The following is a 17,689-nucleotide window of genomic DNA, read 5'->3' as shown; positions in this document are numbered from 1 at the left end:
GTGGAGGATTCAAACTTTAAAATGTAACCCAACACCACAGTGCAGAAACTAAAACAAGAGCAGGCAGCCTCTGAAATATTGACAATTCAATTCTACCAGATAGAATTTCCATCAGCTTCAATACTGTTACCATCATAATACCAGCAATCCTAAGTGCTCATGACCATGTAATTAATAGTTTTATATCTGGCAGCCCATTCCATGACTTGGACCAAAGCTAGAGCCCCGGGGACATCCTGCATCTAAGCAGAGAGCTGTAAGTCCGGCAATTGATTTGAGACCAAGAGACTGCATAGAGTAAGATTCAGTGTCCGCCCGTCTCTATAAAGGATTGCTTTTGTTTTCCTCAGAGGTGAGCTCCAGTTCCATAGGAAAATTCTCTCTTCTTTCCATAATGGGTAGGTGAAGAGGAAGCATCACTGCTTAAGGTTATTTCCCTCTTGTGGAATAAATTCATAGTTGTTACATCTTAGATTTGGCCAAATGAGATCTGATCACCCAAACTGTAAAGGTACAGCAATTTACTCATCTCATTTCTGTATGTGTTAAGAGGTCAAGGAGAAAATCTCCTGGATCTTTGGTTTCTAAATATTCTATGAGTCTTCTGGTCAAACAGCTGGATATCTTCAGGAAGACTGTTTGAAAACACCCAAAAACTATCAAATGCTTCAGGCTTTATACATTAGTATAGGTTAGCAGCCGAGCTGAAATCAGCATTTAAACACCAGCCTATAGACTCTTAATTAAAGCCAGTGAATTCAGACAAAGGATTTGCGCAGTGCAAAAGTTTAATGAGGATCAATGCCTAAGCTAGAGTCAAGACTAAACCCTTAATAAAGACATACCTAATGAGTTGCTGTCCTCCAGATCTAAATGAATCCCATGAGAAATGCACATGAGTAATAGGCTCTGATGATCTCTGAAGCAGCTCCAGTCTATCACAGGGAACCTTAGTGCAAGTGTAATTATTGTGGTTCCTTCTGCCTGAATTTCTTTCCTTCCCCCCGTCCTGGTCCCTGGAGAGCCATGTAAAGAAAAGGCAGAATGATACCAACACTGTTAGGATACTGTGAAGAAAAGAGGAAAAGCAGCCACAATGAGTTGTTTCCTCACGGGCAGTGAACAAAGATATTAAGGAGGGCAGGGAGCAGTTCCAGACAGTAAATAAAATACTAGGAGTATAATGAACACCACAGATTTTATAATCTGGACATTTTTTCATCTAAAACAGTGAAAATCATCTAAAATTGTGTGGAGGGTAGAAGATATTTATGGAGGGTAGAAGATATTTAATGCCTTAGTATAACTGTACTATTAAACCACTGATAACCAAGAATTGTACCTTTATATTTTTTGTTCTTTTGCTCAGCTACAAACTAAGTTAGCAGTGAATGAAGCCTATTAGTGTTTGAAAGAGGTAGGGTAGCATACAAAATAAATTGCAAGGTGAAGGTAGTAAGCAGAAATGCAAGGGCACAGCTATATCTAAATTGCAGGACCTTGCAACATGTCTCAGTTCCCAAATCAGGATGGGAAATCCAACCATGATTAGACTACTAGACCTGTATGTAGACATAGGCACATACAGATATTTCACTTTCCCGATCCAACATCCAGCATTATTTCACAGAACAGAAACAGAAGAAATCTGCTTGGTAAAACAACCAAGGCAGAGAGAGTCTAGGCACAGCCTTAATGGGCAGAGTAGTTGATAGCTAAACCATTACAGCATAACCGACCTGATACGGACAGCCCTTAAAGATGGTGATGGAAGAAATTCCCAATTTCCACAGGTGAAACAGGGAGTTGTTGAAATCTACCCCCCCTCCCTCCCAGTACAAACACACCAGGTGAAAGACAAGGCTAAGATCAGTGTCCATCTCAGCAGTTTACCCCATCAAGGTCTTCAGCAGATACAAGTTTAGATGGATATAAATCAGGAGAAGTCCTGCCCATGTTCTCGAATTTTGCAGTGTTATATTTTATTATATCCATTCTTTTTGCTTTAATAGAAAATCCTCAAACTATATGACTTCACAATGCAATTCAGTAGAAGCAGGGTTGTTTGGTTTTGGTTTGTGTTTTTTTCTTCTTCTAACTGATAAATGGCAATGATATGAGAGATTTGGAAATGCATTTACCATGAACATACTTCTGCCATCTCCTTGGCTCATCAGATACAAACCATGATTTGCACTGACTTGGGGTCAGACATAAGAACAAGTTATTGCATGTTAGCTGGCCCTCTGTAGCTCTCCACGTGCATGCTTTTAGCCTGCAGTTCACCCTCTTGGCCCCCTTTCACTTAAAAAAATGAGGATATTTGAATATTTAATCTGAATTTTTTAATGTTTTCTGAATGTCAGAATTTGGAGAGAAGTGAAGAACACAAACACATTGACTCACCATAAGACTGTTTCGAGTAATCACAAACCCAGCATGTTTTTTGGTATGTGACTATTTACCTGTGTTTTGAGACTTTATTAACTGAAGATTGTAAAGTGCTTAGCAATCCCTGGGTGTAAGGTAGTTTATACCACACTAAGCTAAAACATAAATAAGAAAAAAGTACAGGTATATGCCATATCTGGAGAATGGTCTCCAAAGAGGGAAAATCAGGGGATTGATTTTTATGTTTATGAAAGTCAGTGGGGAGTTCTGCTCTAAAATCAGTGGCACATGCAATGGGCTCGTGGATGGATGGGGAAGTTAGTGTGCAGATAGATGTGAATTTACAGCCCACAAGGTGTTCTGCAATAACTTGCCATGAGGGTTTTCTTAGCCTACACTGAGAATGCCTTTGTGTGCAGTAGTCTAATAAACTATTTTCACTTGTTCTCTATTAGATAGGTTTCTTACACCAGCTGACACACCAATTTCTACACATTACCTTTTCTGTAATGATAAATCCCATAACAATGTCTGGATAAGTTACACTTAGGTCTCTTTATATTCACCAAATATGTAGTCAGGCTGGCAGTACAAGCATATGAAATCCAATTCCCCTCTGCTGTAAACTGGAATGCTTCCCTGAAAGCCAAGGCAGGTCCAGAGATTCAGATCTGCAGCAAATTCGACCTGGTTACCATGATATGGTCACCATAGCACTGCACAGTCTCTGAGCATCCTGCAGTTTTCTAGGGAAGCAGTCTACACGTGCAAATTTAGGAAACCACACCAGTAGTTCTATACACACTGAATGCCACGAGCAGCACAAGTTGCGGACATAGGAAGGTCCTAGCTGCCCCCTGGGAGGAAAAGCAAAGCAGCCACAAAACATAATCCTTTGCCCTAAGGTAAATCTGCCCCAGGAAATTTCACGCTGGTTCTTTTCCAGGAGGAGGTTTCCTAAGGGGAAAGGAGTTTGTGCAAAATTATGCTAAAAGTCAGCTGCTGCCAGACATTTGCCTAGAGGGGTCTGCAGGGCAACCCCACTCATGCAACTTTAATCAGGCTGAGCTCTCCAGTGGTGGGTGCAGTACTTCATTGCATTGTGCCATCCTCTGGCAGGTCAGTGTATAAAATATCACTCGGTGCAGTTCAAGTCCAAGAGAAAAAGAGAAATCTCCTCTGCCCATTCTTGAAAATAATGCTTTATTTAAAGAAAAAAAAAAAGGAAAAAAAAAAAAGTTTGGCAGCCGAAAGTGCCAGGCTAGTGGAGACACACTGTCTGCACAGCAGCTTCTCCTGGTAATAGATCTTAAAACTTCAACAGTGATCTGTTATTCTTACAAGACACAACAAAGCTCCCAACAGGCAGAGAACAGCAGAATTAATGGATTGGAAAGTGAGAGTCTAATGTATGAGCTTTCAAAAGTCTCCCAAGACTAGCAGCCTCATTGTGCATATCCCGTAAGTTACTGCTATTGGGTTTTGGGTGTACGTGATACCATCAGTGGAAAAGAAACACAAAGGTCAATATAGCTGCAAACTATCTCAGAGCATCTGGGTAATATTTCTATGGAAATCCTTTAACTCCAAGAGAACAAATATTATTTACAAAACAAAGGGCTTAAAAAATACACAAGTAAGCAAAAGTTGGCTCAGTTCAACTACTTTACAGTTAAATCATTTTTTATTGAATTCAAGTTTCCGGATCATTAGAGAGCCAGAGGCAGAATACCAAGAGCTGCTTTGGCCTAATGAGTCTTCAGCAAATTGTTTTTTTAAGGATCCCATGCCCTCTTTGTGGACTGCAAGAAGAAACTATGTTGTATGTAATTTCTCTTTTCTTTTTTTTCTTTTTAAAAAAACACAAGCTTTTTAACTGAACATAATTTATATCCAGTGCAATAGGCTGTTGGTAGGGTGCATTTCCTTTACTATTAATATAAATGTCCCAATACCATAAAAAAAGGTACAGACACCTGCACTACTTTCTTATGGCCAAATTATGCACTTTGCTTTTTATATAGCGAAAACCTACTGAAGTCAATAGCTTTAAACTCCCTCATTTCACAGGCCTATGCTGCTTTGCATCCTCCAAGAAGCCATGGCTATAAATCAGTGCAACTATTACTCCTGATGTCGTAACTGATTTTGGAAAATAAGAAAGGGAAGTTTAATCTATCAAAAACCTTGTAGCTGATACAAATTTGCCACCAAAGAAAAATATTTATTAAAAATAACCCTATCACTTTAACAGGCAAATGGAGAGTGAGTTGGAAGTTAATACTTTCCATACCAGAGAAGAAACATTTGACATCAAGTTCATCAAAACCCCTTCTATCATCATGGCCCAGGCATGCCAGTATCTGCAGCCAACAGCACAGAAGGGACTGATAGGACTGGCAGCACACCCAGCCACCCGTGACTGTCTAGCTCAGATGCCTGGACACTTCTTTACAGCTGGGTACACTGGGGAGTACTGTGTGGTGCACAGCCAGGGTGAGCTCTGAGTTCATACTTTGGGTTTAGAGTCAGATATCTTAATTGCTCTGCTGTTGTATCTAATACATCCCCAAATGGCCTGTCCCTGCATCAGACAGTCACCCTGAGAAAAAAAAAGGATGCCAGTCTAGGCAGAGAGCTCCTTCATCAAAGAAAAATTGCCACACTAGGAAGTTACTACTAGTGGTTCTCTCGGACTTATAACTGGAGGTCTTACTTTCTAATGTCCACACACAAAACAAAAAAAATTGTCTTTTGCTTGAGTGCAGTGAAGTTTTTAGCACTGGCCTGCTAAATGGATGGGCTGAAGTTTGCACGTTTCAGAAAATGGAACGAGCAGCACAGCAAGAGACACAGCACCTTGTGCTACAGTTCATCTACTGTTAATCCAGTCATTTGGTCTGAAAAGCCAATCAATCTCTGTAGCTCTGATTGTAGTGCAGCTAGAGTTGGCAAAAAATGTTCTCGTAAACTAGCCAAAAAACAAGGATTTGAGAGAGGCAGAAATTATTTGTCTGCAGAGTCAAATTTGGTGATCACTTCCAGCCAAGGAAATAAGAGAGAGAGACATTTCTGAAATAAGCATTAAATTTCTCTGCTCTGAATGGCTGGTGGCTTGCACGGACGGACCAGACCAGTCTTGCATTCGGTGTAGTCCCTACAGTACATCACCAGGCCACTGTGGAGACCCATGTGAGCTGCCTCTCATGAAGTCTTTTGGTGGCACCTGCTTCCATGGGATGTGAGAGAGGTTTGCCCATATTGGCCAGCTGTGCTTCATGGTCTCTGCTCAGCACTCCATGTGTTGAACTCCTGCCCTGCATCTCTGAGAGTGCCTCTGGCCACGTGGCCAGCACCTGCTTGCTTTTGCAGGCCCTCCTTCTCCCAGTGTTTCACAACACTTTGGTCTCCTTCTTCCCTATCCCAAAACCCTGTCCTTTGCTCCAGGCTGTCCACACCTAACCACAGGGCAGCAAGTTTCAGAAAGCAAAAGCAGGCACAAATATCAAACAAGTCTTTTTCTATTTCTGCCACACAGAACACATAGCAAAGCAGGGTTCATGCCATCCTCCCCTTTCCAAGCCCCCTTCCTCCAACATAGCCATTAATAGAGTCTCAAACTAGGGACAAGTTGCTAGAGATGGTAAAGATGAACTTCAACGGAAAGAGCAAAGCAGTGCTCATTAGTGTTTCTGGAGTGATGGACATTAGAGGGCATCATGAAGGCTCCCCCCACTCATGAAGAGTAAAGAGAGGAGCTGGGTGACATTTCAGGACTTTGTGGCCTGGTGACCCAGGGTGAGGTGTGGGAGCAGCTTGCAGACTGTGCCCACGGAGCAGAACAATGATGAGAGCATGGGGCAAGCAAGGGGCAAGCAGAGTCCCCCCAGTGGCATAATATTGTGTAGGGCTTTCCCTTGGCTGGAATTTAACCTCAGGAACAGAAGGCTGGGCCCCTCAGGGGGCCCTCAGCAAACATCCCTACAGTGTCATAGTGTTGGCAGCCACAAGGTCATGGGAGATGAGCAGAGGGCAGGAAGCAGCGGTCTGGGACATGCCTCACTGGCATCAGCTGAGATGACCACTGGGTTGCCTGCTCAGCCTCGTTTGACAGAAAAACGCAGCTGTGCAGTTGTGCATCCAGGATTACCAAGCATCTGACCACGGCCCAAGGGCAGCAGTCCAGCGAGGCTTCATCTGAAGAGCACTGCTCACACTCAGTCCTCACTCCACTACAGCCTTCCACTGAGGAGTGTGCAAGAGTTTGCCTGAGCCAGAACTAAGTTAAAGACCTTAAGCTTTGTCATGTTACATTTAAGCTTTTTGAAGTAGTTCACAGCTGTCAGTCTCGACTGTGTTATTTCAGATTTTAGCTTTCTGAGGAATTGCACAAAACCCCTAAGAACTCTCTGTGAAACTGTTCAGCCCAGGAGTCACAATTCTTTTGCATTTTGCACTATGGAAAGCTTGCTGAAACTGCTTAACTACAGAAGGCTGATTGCCGCATGTCTTGAATTTCAGACAAATCACGAGATGTTAAAATTGGGACTCAGTGTGATAATGATGACTTTGCCCACTTAGTTCACTATCGGCTTCAAGTACTGTAGTTGTTCTCTCAACATTAAAAGAAAAGTAGCTTTCTCCCCCACTATTTCCCAGAAAGCAGGGAAATGAAACCTAACCAGCTTGAAACCATTCAGACTAAAATGCTAAATGATGATTTTGGCAGGGAGTGGGTACGTACAATGGATAAAGTGCAGGAAATTAAAAGCCAAGTGCAGAAATATACATTAACTGAAAGCCACAGAAAGCACCTTGCTAGGTAGCATGTTTAGCAAAATTATATGCAGTTACAAATTAAAGACAATATTCTTTTTTTTTTATTTCATACATAGAAATATGTGTGTGTACATGAATATGTGCACATGTGTGTGTGTATGTGAATTACCAGCAGTAATAAAAGGGGTGGATAATTTACTTTTGTCAGATGAATGAGGAAAAAAGAAAAAAAACATTTTAAATACAGTCAGAGAATATAATTAATCAGAACTACTCTGATTAATAATTATTGTTATTGTAGTTATTATTGATAAATGTTAGCACTAGACTTCAATGGTTGAGCTACTAAGAATTCAGATTAACTGAAATGCATCTAATTTGCCTGCATGTAACTATAGCAATTTTTATTAACCAATAATTCTTCTCTAATACTGCTAGTTAACATCAGTCTCTTACTCCACATAATATACATAGTTCCTGCTCTACTTGGAAATACTGAAGGACCATGAATCTGTTCTTGCCTCTGCCCCAGGCTTTCTGTTGACTTCAGTGAAGTTAACTCTCTCTACCTCGCTATTCTTTCCTGTGACACAGGGTAACAATCCCTCCTGAATTCATAGGGGCAGAAAGGGACAACCCTCATTGCTGGCTGTGGTGAAAGAAAGGGGAATGCATTGCTGGGAAACCTCCCAAGAAAGCAGCTCTGGCTGGTTGGATTAAATGAACAGACAACATGATGAAATTGAAGTGGAGTAATGAGCTCAAACCTAGGGAGGATGGATATTATTTAGTTTTTTTCTGGGATGTTTCAGTCTTGGGAAAGGATGCTCGATGAAAGGGTAGCTAGCTCTGCAAAAGGAGAGAGGATAAACTTTGGGTAGGAGGTGGGAGATGTGTCCATTACTGCCTGCCTGTCAGATAGTGCTATGACAGAAGATGTGTCCTTGTCAGAGGATTTTCATCTTCCTACCAGACTGCAGAAATCCCTTGCCTTGTGAGAGTGAAACATGAACAGAGCCTTCAGCAGTGATCCTCTTCAATTTGCAATATATCTCTTCCATGGGGCAAAGGGCAGAGTTAAAGGAAGAGTTACATGTTTTTATTGCCTTTGCCCGTTGCCTTTCTGTATACACTACTGGCCTAACTGTAGTTTGGGCTCACAGTAACTGCACTGTAGCACCAGGATCAAGATCTCTTTAGGTGCGTAACTCAACCACGCACAATTCATGCCGTCAACATGATCCATACCAGGGTGTATATGAGCTTTCTTGCTTGAGTGTGGTCCAAGGGTTGCTCAAATTTGAGTGTGGCCTTCGTGTAGCTATAAGGATAATAGATCATCCTGGGCCTGAGTATGAGCTGAGAACTGGGCTTTCTCAAGTGTGTAGGCAGGCTCCCCAAGTTTCACCTGTGCTCTAGTCACTGACATAAGCATAAAGCTTTATAGATGTGGGGGCTCCATATTGGTTAGCAACATTAAACACAGGAATTACTCCCACTGCCAGTGCTTTATCCAAGGAAAGACTTCAGATTGTCAAAGGTTTAATTTAAGGGTGCATTTTTTTGTAAGTAAATAACAAATGGAAAAAGTTATCCCTGTTAAAATCTACCTCCCCTGCTAACTGAGTAATCAATATGTAAGATAAGTTGAAAAGGTATTTTCAGATGGCCAGTTATTCTCGGTGATGTGATTCTGCATGAAGTGCATATTATCTTGGCCAGAGACAGCATTTTCCTATACGCTATAGTTAAATCAACTCTGAAGTGTGAAATGAGACAAGACAAAATCTATCACACTTCCCTGAAACTTTACCAAAGCTGTTTCCATCCTCACAGAGCAAAATAACCTTTATTTTGAAAGGAAGCATTTCCAGGTCAGAACCACCTCTGTTTCTAATTACTTCTGTTTTCCCATGTTCTTAAGCTGCAGATGGGGAAGCAAAGTGGTACCCAGTAAATTATGTTCCTTTGTTATCCACATGCAAAGGTATATTATTTCATAGCTATGTCTGGATATTTATGTGGATTTTGTTTCTACATTCAGATAAATGCAAATGGATAACGTTAAAATAAAGACGTGTTCATTTTACCTTTATGTCAGCATCCTTCTGCAAGATGTAAAAGAATCCTGCTTTCTGTCCACAGTGGTTTGTTTTCAGAATTGATTTCTTCTTAGTTTTGCTATAGAGAACATAAACCTTCTTCTAAACTGAAAGTCAGTTAAGTAGAATTTGACCTATTTGTGCTTAAAGTTCTTTTTTCATTGCTATCCTAAGGAGTCTTCCACCTGCTTGAGTCAAACATAAGTTTACTCCCAGTGTAGTTATTTCAAATTGCCTGATGTTAAAATTTATGATACCAAGAAGACAACAAATTCCCAACACCCTTGTCAGTCTCTACCTGTCACCAAAACAGAATTGTCTGCTGTCGGTGAAGTCAAACAAGCAAACAGTTGCTTCCTGCAGACAGAGCCTACAGCTATTACAGACAATTCAATTTAGAATCCCCATTAATGTCTCATCTAACTAGTTCTTGTATGTGTGTAGCAATGGTGTCTTGACCACATCCCTTGGAAGTAAGTCCAGCTACCCAATTCTTTCTTCTAAGAACATTATTCTTATTCTCTGTTGCAAGCTCTGATCTAATTTCCTCCACTTGATCTAATTTCCTTCTGCATGTAGGATGATCATTTAGAGAAAATACATATTTTCAGATATAAAGAGGAGATGAAATACTATAACAACTGGCCTTAACGTATGCAATTCTTTGTAATGTATATTATTACTTTTTTTGGTTGCGACACTTTTACTACAATGGCTTATTGAATGATAAAGTGTAAGTTCAGGAGCTAACAATATATTTTGAACTGTATTCTTCTAGATGGAGAACTGTTTTAACTGGTAAAACAAGATATAAATTTGAAATTATGCTAAAAGCTGTAGGATTCCATAATGACTTCTGAACTTCCTTTTAAAAAGTGTACTGAAATTATAAATGCTTAGTTTTTGAAAACATGTGAGATTTTGGTTGTCCCATTCCCATACCAAATTTCATAACCTTTTCTTTGGATTCTACCATTAAGTACTGTATGGCAGGAAGATAAATAGCTGCAAGAGAGAGCAAATCTCAAACTTACATCACCTGTTCTTCATATGCTGCTAAAATGTGCTTTTTCTTCAACAGTGGAAAGCTAACAGCCTATTTATCTTTGAAGCCAATCCTGTTATTTATCAGGTCTTCACCTTATTTTGAAATACAAGGATGTTGAACTCTTCGCAATGCTTGGAGTATTCAAGGGAAAATTATTACAAAGGCAACTTCACTGCATAACAAAATTCAGGCTAATAAACTAACCCTTCTGATCCTTTTTTTTTTCTCCTTCTTCTTTTCAAACCTGTTTCAGCTCCTAATTAATTTTCCTAGAAAAAATAAATTTAATAAACATCCATCACACCATATTGTTTAATTTTTGTTTTTTTGATTGTTTTAGATAACAAGAGGAGGAACAACAGGGTAACTTTTCAGTTTCTCCTTCCAGAAGAGAAAGCAATTGAACCTGGTACTTCTGCTCAAAGCTCTGTGTCTATCACTCATCTGCTCCTATTTCTCACTGCCTAAATGTGCAATGACTGCTCATTTAGGGGAGGCCTAACAGCTTCTGAAACAGCCTGAAACAAAAAGAAAACACAATTAGTACAAGGCCATGCTTTTACCTCCATTCCTCTCTGAGCCCTAGTCTAATAATGAATGTCTTCCAAACCACTAGAAGTATCATGCATGAGTCTTAGCAGGCCATATGATTTATGTTATGCAGTAGACTCTCATCTTCTGTGTTGGGGTATCATTTTTCACCCATCCCACCTACAAGTATTTATATATCGTGACTGGTCTCTCCACCCATACAACCCAACCCTACTCCCTGAGCACAGGTAATGAGTCAAGTCTCCAGCTGTGACAAATCTCATGGTGGGAGAAAAACCACAGTGCCAGACCACAAATGGAAGTGATACACTGGTAGAAGAGGGTAACACAAGAGGGAAAGAAACTTGCAGTACAGTGCATAAAAGCAAACTGGCATCAGGTGGACCAGTCTAGTCAATTTATGCCAGATGATGGTCTGCTCCAACAGAGACAAGGTCTACATCAAAGGTTGCAATTACCCAAGCCAACCATGTTGCCTCTTCTCATGTTCTTGCAGTAATATTAGCTGACCTGGAGCTTTAAAGGTGCATCCTAGTTCATCTTATTTTTGGGAAGGAAAAAAAAAAGTCAGTAAGAGTGATAATTATCTTCAGCCTAGATTCTTGCAGACAAGTCTCTCATCCCACAGTAAAAGAATTTCAGAAAGCGTAAGTGCAAAATAAGGGCCCAAATCACCTTAGCTATAGTAATCTATATGTGTTAATCAGAATGAAACAAAGGCAAACATAGCTTCTATAGCTATCATCTAAACCTCATTACTGTGCTATAATATTACCTGGAGCAGCTTGTTTATTTCAGGGCTGCAGCCAGGGCTGACACTGGGGAACTAATCAAGGACTTCTAAACCTAACTACGTATCTCTATAGATACAGCAATATCTATAAATATGATAGTACTCAACCCAGTGCCTCTGTGAAGTGCAGGATGTCATGTATTATACCCTGACCAATAATATTTCACACAGGATTATGAGGAGCTATTGCCAGTATATTGTTCTCTGGTCTAGCTTACCCAGAATTACTGCAACAGAGTGAGCAGAATTTAAGAGATCTTACCACCCTGGATCCTCACTGTTTTGCATTCCTACAGCATTTTTCATTCAAAGAACTCAAAGTTTACATTACTTAACTAATTCAACCTTACAATGCCCCTGAGATGCAGGTAAACAAGTTTATGTAGATTTTACAGGTGGAGAAACAAAATCTAATATTTTTCCCAAAGAAATTAGTTACAGCCTTTTGCAAGTAAAATCGGACTCAGAAGGGAATGGGAAATGGAACCTAAGCTGAGAGTCTCACCACATACGTTTCAGCATTCATTGACTTTGGGAGAGTCGGGCTAATTTGCACCAGCTGTGGATATAACCCTCCAAATCCTTATCACTAATTGTCAAAAGCCCTGCAATAAACTCTTCCTAACAAGCAAAAAAGTGGAAGGTCTAGCAAGCTATTTTCTATTCCTATGTTAGAGGAAAGTGTTGGCAGAATCAGCTTGTTTCTGTAGACTCATACTTTGGAGCAAAATGGTCAGAGAAGTAGTTAAGTTCTCACTTTTTTCCATTGCCAAAAACAAATGCATCATAGTGTACTTGAGTTACTTGAGAATGACTAAATCTGTCTTCTTTATTGTGCAGCTGAGATATGGCATGATGTATTCTACTGCAGAAACAAGTGAGGTACTGGCATTTTTTTCTTTATTCTTCTCCAAATAGCTGATCTATGGTACAAACATCCATGTCACGGGAATGAAAAGAACATGTGCTATTGCTTTACCCTTTGAATGTATTGTGCCTGCACAGGTTAAAGGAGCCAAAAGACAAGCAGAGAGCTGTTTTATGTAATGAAAGATCCTGATAAATATATTCATCAAAAATATCTTTTGAATGTATCCCATCTGGTTCTCTAAGATAATATTATAACCTTCTCTTCTGTAGTGCTGAGGGGCTTTGTCAGTTGGAAAGATACTATTAAATAGAGCAAAATAGTAAGGCCTATTTCCTGTAGAAATAAAAAGAAAAACAAGTTTCACCTTTTCTGACTACTTTGGGTACTTCAGCATGTGTTATTTTGGGGGATTCTTTGCAACATATCATTGTGTCGAGGGGCTGTCATTTTCATCACAAACACATCATTTTACTGGAGGAAAATAGAGAACGTGGATGTAACACTGTGCAACAGCCTTCTTGTCTATTAGCGTCTAACCTGACAAACCCTTAGTGGCTTGCAAAACTTTAAAGATGACAGTTCAGGAAAACAATCCCTGCCAGGTACAGTATACTGGGGGAAAATCTGTGAGAACATTCAGTTTTATAAGCCAGGGATATCTACTAAGGCTGTCTTTGAAAGTGAGCAGGTGTTTTGCTATGTTTTAATTTTGTTACCCTCTTTTTGGTATTTCCACCTGAATAGATAGAGCAGGAGAGGTGGCAGGAAGCTGAACAACAGGATAGTACTCTCAAGCTGTCATCAAATGACCAATATACCTTACTGCTTTTCAATATACAGTGCTACACTGGAAGAAAAAGCTGCTTTTGCCTTCTTTTTGTTAGGTGGGTTTCATCCTCTCTTTCAAGTGGAGAACCTGGACAGGCTGATTTATCCATCTCCACACTGAATTATCTTCCATTTTTCCTGGACCTGGATAAGATTTGGATTTTAATATGGCATAGGCAGCTAGTGGCTTGTGAAGGGTTAAATCCTCTCCAAACACTTAAGTAATGTGTGACTAGATAAACACCTGATGTTTGTTGAAGTGAAACATTATTCTGCAACTTCTCAAAGTCATGGGTGATTTTCTACACTGTCAATCCAAGCCAGGCTTTAATATGATAAAGAGCTCTGAAACTGCACTCCTATCACAGGTTGAACACACTACCAAAATCATTTTGATCCACTTCTCCTATCTCATAAACAGCTGGCATTTGGCATGGTTGAGTGGATGGAGACATTTCTGAACTGACTTTAATGACCTCATAGTACATTTGCAATAGATGAAGCTTAGCAGTTAATCATGATTGAAGTTGGCACCTGAAACAAAATTCTCACCTCAGCTTTGTGCTACAGTTGCAGCAATATCTTCTAGAGATATAATTTGGAACCATTTCTGCTCTAATCTCAAAGGAGTACTGGCACTATAAAATAACTGCTTCAGAATAAATGGATTTATAAATAGTCTGTGCTGTATTTGGGTAGTTCAGGTTCACCGTTCCTATTTGCATTTTCCTGAGAAGTTCAACTTCAAGCTTTCCAGGTAGCCTTTCTCCCAGTATAGTCCATGGATTTTAATTGGATCAGAGACATCAAATTGTACTAATTGCCCTTTTTTTTTTTTTTTTTAAGAGAGGGTCCTTTTGTTGTTCAAATTCTTTCAAAGCGATACCCAGGACTTTTTGGCCTATTTCAGCAGCAAAGTTCAGTGTTCCAACTGGTGCTGTTACCCAGTTCCAGCTCCCAGTTCAGGATTGCTTACTGAGTCTCCTGGACAGGCTTTGGGCTGCACAAGGTAATTCTCAGCAGCTGAGGGCATTGCATCAGTGTGGCATCCACTGCAAAGGGCAGGGGTACAGAGGGCTGGTGATACCCTGCGCTGCGTCTTTTGACCTGAAAGACAGTGACTCTTCTGGGTAGTCTGGGATTTCTAAGTGCATTTATTTTTGCAAACAGACCTAAGAATATTTGTTCAAATGATATTATTTTTCATAACATCTATGCCAAATTCAAAGCATAGCCATGACAATACATGTATACATATTTTCAGAGATTAGGTCTATCCTTACTGCTATGATAACCTCTACTAATATAAACTCTACATTGTACAACCTGACGAACACTTCATAAATGTTCACATAATCTTCTGAATATTGCAAGCATAAAATCACTTCCTCTTTGTTGGAGAAGTCTATGTCATTTACTATCATCATTTACTACTCTCCAGAATTTTGTTCAGAAATATCCTTTGCAGTTTAAAAACTTGTGGTTACCATTATCTCATTTTCCATAACCAGACTTGTGAATTGGTTTTGGCTCCTTTACAGCCATTTTGAAATATCAGGATCATATTCTGCCTCCAAAGAAAAGTTCTCACTTAAGCATATTTTCAACTTATTTACTATAATGGACTCATGCTGCAGATTTTTGGGATAAGAATGTATGTTATTTTCATTGTAATCTTAGCCTCTCTTTCTTTTTTTTTTTCTGAAAACACAGTATATCCTCAAAATAGTTTGTGACATTTTGAAAAATATCAACTATTTCATGACGGCATTAAAAAATCTTCTTCTCTCTCAAACAGGGAAAAAATAACCACAAAAATTAGTTGAGGGATGGAAAAACCTTCACGGTAAAAAAAAGTTTAAAACTTCAATCTAGTTATTTAAGCAAAGGAAAGATGGTAACTTGATAAAACTGTGCTTTCACTGTCAGAAAATACTGAATACCTAAAAGGCTTTTATGTTAACAGAGGAAAACGTAAGAGAAACTCATAGCTGGAAGCAGAAAAGAGAGAAATTCACATGGGAGAGAGGTGTATTTTTTAATAGTAAGACCAAATAACTTTCATAAGGACCAAGACATTTACCTCCTAATATCTCCACATCAGGCCTGTGTGCCTTGCTGGTTTGTCTGTCTGTTTTACCTTTGGTATTTACTAATCATGCTTCAATCACATGTTATTGAGCTCAATACAGATGCCCCCAAATCTAGGCTAACAATCTGTGATAGATCCATCCAAATGACCACATTTTCTATTTTTTGTTTAAATTCTATGAACGGATGACAATTTACTTGAATATTTTTCTTTTAGGGAATTTAGACTATGCAAAAGCATCATAAATGTAGTCAAGTACCTAAACGTGGAACAAGCTGTAGAAACAAAGTCTGGCATCAGTAGACTCAGACCAATGGAGCAAGAGAAGCAGGAAGAATGGCTTCATCCTCCAGAACTATGAACGGGGAAAGTTTTAACTGGCATTGACAAGACCGCAGAATTAATAAGTGTCTGGCAGCCTTTGGTTCTTGTGGTAGATGATGGCGGAACCTGATGGATGCTATACCCAAGAGCACTTGGTCTTAGAGCTGTAGTTTATCCCTTCACAATTGGACCATATTTCTGTGATATTTTTTTTTTTCTGTCGTGCAAATATGTTCATTTATAAAAAGGAGGTAGAACAAAGGGAATAAAAAAACTTGCATGCTCTGCTACTGGGCAGGCTGAAACAGAGCCCTGGGCACTCCAGGATCTTTGCAGAATCATCAAGAATGTGGCAGAAGGATGAAGCAGAACAACCTGTATCTGAACTGTTGATTACACTGGTGACAATTGTTTTTATATTTCGTTGATATAATGGCTTGCATTTGCCTCTCAGTCAGACACTCACAAAAAAAATTACAATTAAGCTTAGAATAGAGATTGTTTCACCATTAGATGGGAATGGGGCTGGAGTCAGATATTGCTTGAGTCATGGTTTCTGGGAGGTCTTGTTTTCTCCATTCCCCTTGTGGAAAACATGTAAGTATTTGGCATTCAGGTTCAGGGAGAGGCAAGAAAGGAAGTAAAATTCTGGGCATCAGGCTCAGAAAAGTGGCAGGCAGTAGGGCATAAGCTAGATCTCCCTACAGAGAAAGAACCAAACACTTCTGAGCTCAAGTAGAAAGGAAAATATCCTTGTGAAAGAGGAAAACAGACTTTCTGACTGCAGAAATAGTGAAAGAATGGGCAACCACATGCACAAGTTTCCTTTGAAAAAGCCATTTCTTAATCAAAGCAGAAAAAAAATCATAAAGCATGCTTCTAAGGAGACCTTCAACACCATCTCAGCTGCCAAAAGCTATCAATAGTTTATCTGCAAGGCACCAAAACAAAGGGTCCTTTCCCTCTGTAGTGCTAGCTGATGGGAGAAGTTAACAACCTACTTCTGTTGTCAGTCACTCAATTTGTATAAGTGACAGCAGAGATCTGTGTGGTGGATGGAAAGTTTCTTGACTGACTGATGGCAGCTTGCTGTCTTTATTCAGCTTGCTTTAAAAATATGTATGCATATATATACATATACTTACATGTGTGTGTGTGTGTATATATATACGCACTTATATATATATGTGTGATGAGTAACAAAATCCAGTTAAAGAACATTATCAGCTGACAAATCAGGTACTCATAAATAGCATGTTTCAGTACAAAGTTTGCCTGTTCAGAAATATCATTCACTGGTTATTCAGACGAATCTGAAAGATGCAATTTCAAGTCTCTGTCAGAGTTTTCCCCAGTGACCTTGGGTAAAACACCAAAAGAGGAATTCAGGTGCCTAAAACAGGCATCTAGTGCCATTTAAGATGCCCTAGTGCATGTGGCACATCTACATAGGACTGTCACAAATGATGCAGGACTTAAGAGAGCCATGTTACTATGGTGTGGCTGCTGGAGGCCAGGTAAGAATACCTTAGAGTGCCTAAAATGAAATTAGACACCAGTTGCTATATCCCTCTTCATTTAACTCTGTGCTTCAGCACTACGTTGGTAAAGTTCTGACCTCTACCAACAACTTTCTCACCAACAATTCACAATAATAGTATGTGATACCATTCAGCTATGATAGCCCTGTAGGTCCCCAGTGCACATTGACCTCTTTGTGCACATGAATTCCTTTACTTTAATTCCTTTACTTTTTTTTTTTTCTTCAGGATAACCCGTCTGTCAAATAATTTGCTGACATATATACAGAAAAAGAAGATTTTGATCTGGTCACTGTGAATTGCTTGTGAGCAAATACCATAGTACGGGTCAGAGGTTTGCTTTAGTGTTTGATGTTGCCTTATCACAT

This window comes from Pygoscelis adeliae, unplaced genomic scaffold (genome assembly GCF_000699105.1).
Source record: "Pygoscelis adeliae isolate BGI_AS28 unplaced genomic scaffold, ASM69910v1 Scaffold227, whole genome shotgun sequence".
In the NCBI taxonomy this organism is placed as follows: Eukaryota; Metazoa; Chordata; class Aves; order Sphenisciformes; family Spheniscidae; genus Pygoscelis; species Pygoscelis adeliae.
This window is presented reverse-complemented; position numbering follows the sequence as displayed.